We start from the raw sequence: 6,000 nt of genomic DNA, 5'->3' as shown, positions 1-6,000 counted from the left end.
GAGGGAACACTGTACTTTTCAGAAAGTCATAACGCAAAAATCCAAACTGCTTTGACTAATACACCAGCAATGGTTGGTTTTAAAGAAGAACCATTTGGCCAATGGTATGGAGTCAACCATTCACAACTAGAAAGTGATTTTTTTTAATTCTGAAAACCAAATCTCGAGTTTGCCATTTTATATAATTGACATAATTTTACTACACCAGCTGAGTGGAAGCTGAGCATCCATAAATTTCAGTATCCACAGGGGAGAGGCGGGAGTCATGGAAACAAATCTCGGGATACCATGGACCCATTCTATATTATTATATGCCTGCAAACCAAGTCCAGCTTATGATGACCGTATCCTAGGGATTTCTCGGCAAGATTTATTCAGAGAAGATTTGCCTTCTGAGAAGAAAATGTGACTTGCCTAATTTGGGGTTCCATGGCAGTCAACTGATCATGAATCCAGTCCCTCAATGAACTATCCAGACTGTCTGGGACTCTTGCATGTTTGTGTGTGCATGTATGTGCCCTTCAAGCCATTTATTGAGTTTTGCCAAACCCATGAATTTCATAGTTTTTTTTTTAAAGCAAGGAATATTCAGAGACAGTTTTGCCAGGACCTTCCTCTGATATATAAAAGGTAAAGGTTTTCCCCTGACATTAAGTCCAGTCATGTCTGACTCTGGGGGTTGGTGCTCATCTCCATTTCTTAGCCGAAGAGCCGGCGCTGTCCGTAGACACCTCCAAGGTCATGTGGCTGGCATGACTGCATGGAGCGCCCTTACCTTCCCACCGGAGCGGTACCTATTGATCTACTCACATTGGCATGTTTACGAACTGCTAGGTTGGCAGGAACTGGAGCTAACAGTGGCCACTCACGCTGCTCCTGGGGCTTGAACCTGGGACCTTTTGGTCTGCAGCTCAGTGCTTTAACGCACTTTGCCATCGGGGCTCCTCCGATATATAGCCTACTGTATTTGGTATACACTGCCAGGTAACCCCTATAGAGACAAGGGAAGAAACCATGGGAATATCACTAATTCTCCCCCTAGCCAGGATGCCATTAGAAGCCCAGAAATATAACCCAGGAGAAGCCCAGGCATCACATCCACACCAATCCCAGATTTAATAGAAATATGGGATGTAAATGAATCCTTAATTATAGAAATGTGTCTTCCTCTTCCTCCTCCAATTAACTAGGGATTGACCAGGACACAAAGAGAACCTAAAAGAAAGGTTTCTCCCCCATAGTTTCTTACCGGCTGCCAGTCTGTTACCGAACACAATTCAAAGTGCTGTCTTTAGCCTATAAAGCCCTAAACGTTTCTGACCCAGCTTACCTGTCCGAACATATCTCCCCTTATGAACCACCCCAAGGATTAAAATCATCTGGGGAAGCCCTGCTCTCAGTCCCACCTGCTTCGCAAGCATGACTGGCAGGGCCTTCTCAGTGCTGGCCCTTTAGATCTGGAATTCTCTCCCTAGTGATATAAGATCAGCACCCTCCCTCCTAGCCTTCAGAAGGAAAATAAAAGCCTGGATCTGGGATCAAACTTTCAGATAATAGTGCAGTGCAATAATAGATGTGTAATATGTGTTATGGACATGAAACGGCTTTAGACTACGATTTTAACTGAATGTAATGTTTTTAAATGTCAATATGTATTAATTTTAATTTGCTTATATTTTAAGCTTATGCTTTATATGTGTTTTTAAGGCATTGAATAATTGCCATATGTAAAGCACCCTGAGTCTCCTTTGGGGTAGAGAAAGGCGGGATATAAATAGGGTAAATAAATAAATACTTCATTAACTTGGCAATGCAACCCATAATGGCTGATGTTCCTGTCACCCGATGAGCATGATATAAATATAGTGCCACAGTTGCAGATGAGTTGCCTTGTTTCATTCCTGAGAAGAATTCTTTGCTTCAGACCATGTACTACAGCTACTGGAGCTTATTGCTGCTTTAGTAAGTACTGAATTTAGTAATTTTAGTAATTCTGCCAACCTAGCAGTTCTTTTGCCAACCTAGCAGTTCGAAAACATGCCAATGTGAGTAGATCAATAGGTACCGCTCCAGCGGGAAGGTAACAGCGCTCCATGCAGTCATGCTGGCCACATGACCTTGGAGGTGTCTACAGACAACACCGGCTCTTTGGCTTAGAAATGGAGATGAGCACCAACCCCCAGAGTCAGACATGACTGGACTTAACATTAGGGGAAACCTTAACATTTACCTTAGTAAGTGTAAGGATGGATTTTGACTTGAAGGCATCCACTTGTAATCCCACAAATGCTAATCCCAGCCAAATATATACAACAGTCACATATTACAGACTACTTAGCAATTACTAGTGCTGAACCTCACAGATCACAGGTGTACTTTTTGGAAATTCTTACAGAATATTTAAAACCTTAATGTTCTGTCTAGTTCTTGAAACTAAACTCTAATAAAACTGGGTGAAATATCTCAAGCACTGATCAGTCTCTTTCTTTAAATCTGAGTCAAGACTGACATCCAGTGGCCAAATTGAGTAGCCAAATGAGATGGGATGAGAAGTTCCATGCACTCAGAAATGGATTTACCCACATCATGTAGCAAAAAGGTGTGGGGAGTTAATTTAAAACAGTGGTTCTCAACCTTCTTAATGCTGCAACCCCTTAATACAGTTCTTCATGTTGTGGTGACTCTAAGCCATAAAATTATTTCGATGCTACTTGATAACTGTTAATTTTGCTACTACAGTAGAGTCTCACGTATCCAACATAAACGGGCTGGCAGAACGTTGGATAAGTGAATATGTTGGATAATAAGGAGGGATTAAGGAAAAGCCTATTAAACATCAAATTAGGTTATGATTTTACAAATTAAGCACCAAAACATCATGTTATACAACAAATTTGACAGAAAAAGTAGTTTAATATGCAGTAATGCTATGTAGTAATTACTGTATTTATGAATTTAGCACCAAAATATCACGATGTTTTGAAAACATTGACATTGCAGTGTTCTTACTCTTGTTCATATGTATCTTGTATCATATGCCTTCATGAGTTTAATTGTACACCCTTTACCACTGAACTGACTGGGTCTTTGAACTCTAATAAAGTTTTTTTTAATTGAATTTCAATGTCAGATTCCTTGCATTTTCACATGTATGCTGTTGCACCCCCAACAGAGCAAGTTACAACATGTTAGCCATTCTTGTGCATAGCCCCAATACATTTTACTGATTGTCAGTTATTTAATTTAATTTTCCTTTCTCTGAAAAACTCTGGAACAAGTTAATGCAGATACTCTTTTGTTGAGGTTTCTCCTATCCTGTGGCCTTTGATAGACCTTGAAGAAAAAAAGCCTGTATGACTATTTAAAGAATTCCTCCCTTATATAGTACAGTAGAGTCTCACTTATCCAACACTCGCTTATCCAACGTTCTGGATTATCCAACGCATTTTTGTAGTCAATGTTTCAATAAATTGTGATATTTTGGTGTTAAATTCATAATACAGTAATTACTACATAGCATTACTGCGTATTGAACTACTTTTTCTGTCAAATTTGTTGTATAACATGATGTTTTGGTGCTTAATTTGTAAAACCATAACCTAATCCCTCCTTATTATCCAACATATTCGCTTATCCAACGTTCTGCCGGCCTGTTTATGTTGGATAAGTGAGACTCTACTGTATTTTGTATCACTTATTGTGGTTCCTGACAAGCATTCAGTGTACAAACACTTCAGTGTGGAATAATACAGCATACAGATTTTTTACAAGGTTTATTTAGCATATGAGATATTCCTTTCCCTCCACAATTTATATTACAACATTTTTGGAGAAGAACAGGTCTTTTAATGCAGTCTTCTAAAAACTAATAGTAACTACAAATCAAACGTCATTTGGCTATGACTCAAAAAATCTCTTGTGGCTTTATTTTCTAAGTGATCTATTGGTTTTTTTTGTGTACACTTGCCTGGCATGTTGCATCGGGACTTATTAAGCGACTGTTAATAACTGAACGCATGCTCCTTTAAACCTGACAGAAATCCATATGCAAAGTCAATGAGGAATCAAGAAGAATAAAGGAACTAAAGAGAACAAACAATCTAATGAGAGAAGTTGCTAAGAAATTTATCAAGAATATTATTGTGTCATCACATGTGGAGAATTGGGGGTAGCTGTAGAAAAATTCATACAATCTTCTTCACATGTAGCAGTCCTGATACACACCATGCCTCTGTGCACATGCCTGGCAACAACAATAAGAAAAAAGTACCTCACCAGTAATAGGTATCATAGCACTCTGCACTACTTCAGCCCACTCTGAAACCTCACAAATCAAATCACCATGTGTATAAACTAAGTCGCACAAACAGAGCTAAAACAGACTAAAAACTAGGTACCGTATATACTCGAGTATAAGCAGACCCGAATATAAGCCGAGGCACCTAATTTTACCACAAAAAAACTGGGAACACATTGACTCCAGTATAAGCCGAGGGCAGAGGCGGTTCAACCACCAGGCCAACTAGGCAGTTGCCTGTGGCGCCATCTTGTTGGGGGCACCATCGAGGCAACTCCTATCTCCTGCGGCCTGCCTCCGCAAGGTATTGAACTGCTTTTTCTGTTGATTTGTTGTAAAACATGATGTTTTAGTGCTTAATTTGTAAAATCTTAATGTAATTTGATGTTTAATAGGCTTTTCCTTAATCCCTCCTTATTATCCAAGATATTCGCTTATCCAACACTTTTATTTTTCAGTGATTGGTTTGGGGGGGGGTGCCAAAATTCTGTTCGCCTACACTTGAAAAATACCTAGGGCCAGCTCTGGCCGAGGGTGGTACGTTTCAGAAATAAAAACAGATACCAATAAAATTACATGAATTGAGGCATCAGTAGGTTAAATGTTTTTGAATATTTACATAAAGCTCTAATTTAAGATAAGACTGTCCAACTCTGATCAAGTCATTATTCCCATCTTCTTCAATGTAAATGTGCTTATGTATCCTTTTGATAATAGAGTAAAATAATGCATGAAATAATAATAATAAATACAGGAAAATAATACAAGTAATAATAAATAAAATAATAAATGCAAGATTGAGCTTCAAAGACTCTGGCAGAAACCAGTGCAGGTGGTCCCGGTGGTGATGGGTACACTGGTTGCTGTGCCAAAAGATCTCAGCCGGCATTTGGAAACAATAGACATTGACAAAATTACGATCTGCCAACTACAAAAGGCCACCCTAGTGGGATCTGCGCACATCATCCAAAAATACATCACACAGTCCTAGACACTTGGGAAGTGTTCGACTTGTGATTTTGTGATACGAAATCCAGCATATCTATCTTGTTTGCTGTGTCATAATATAATAATAATAATAATAATAATAATAATAATAATAATAATAATATCAGAGTGAAATAATGTATTATTAATAATAATAATACAGTAGAGTCTCACTTATCCAACATAAACGGGCCGGCAGAATGTTGGATAAGCAAATATGTTGGATAATAAGGAGAGATGAAGGAGAAGCCTATTAAACATCAAATTAGGTTATGATTTTACAAATTAAGCACCCAAAACATCATGTTATACAACAAATTGGACAGAAAAGGTAGTTCAATATGCAGTAATGCTATGTAGTAATGACTGTATTTATGAATTTAGCACCAAAAAATCACAATATATTGAAAACATTGACTACAAAAATGCGTTGGATAATCCAGAACGTTGGATAAGTGAATGTTGGATAAGTGAGACTCTACTGTAATAATAAAAATAGAGTAAAATAAATGTAATAGTAGCAACAATAATAGAGAAAAATAATAAATGTAATACCAATAATAATAGAGAAAAAGAATAAATGTACCATATATTCTCGTGTATAAGCTGACCCAAATATAAGCCAACCAGGACCCTCACCCGAGTATAAGCCGAGGGGGGCTTTTTCAGTCTTAAAAAAAGGGCTGAAAAATTAGGCTTATACTCGAGTACATACA

This window comes from Anolis carolinensis, chromosome 1, assembly GCF_035594765.1.
Source record: "Anolis carolinensis isolate JA03-04 chromosome 1, rAnoCar3.1.pri, whole genome shotgun sequence".
Classification (NCBI taxonomy): Eukaryota; Metazoa; Chordata; class Lepidosauria; order Squamata; family Dactyloidae; genus Anolis; species Anolis carolinensis.
The sequence above is the reverse complement of the archived record's forward strand: the minus strand, read 5'-3'. Positions refer to the sequence as shown.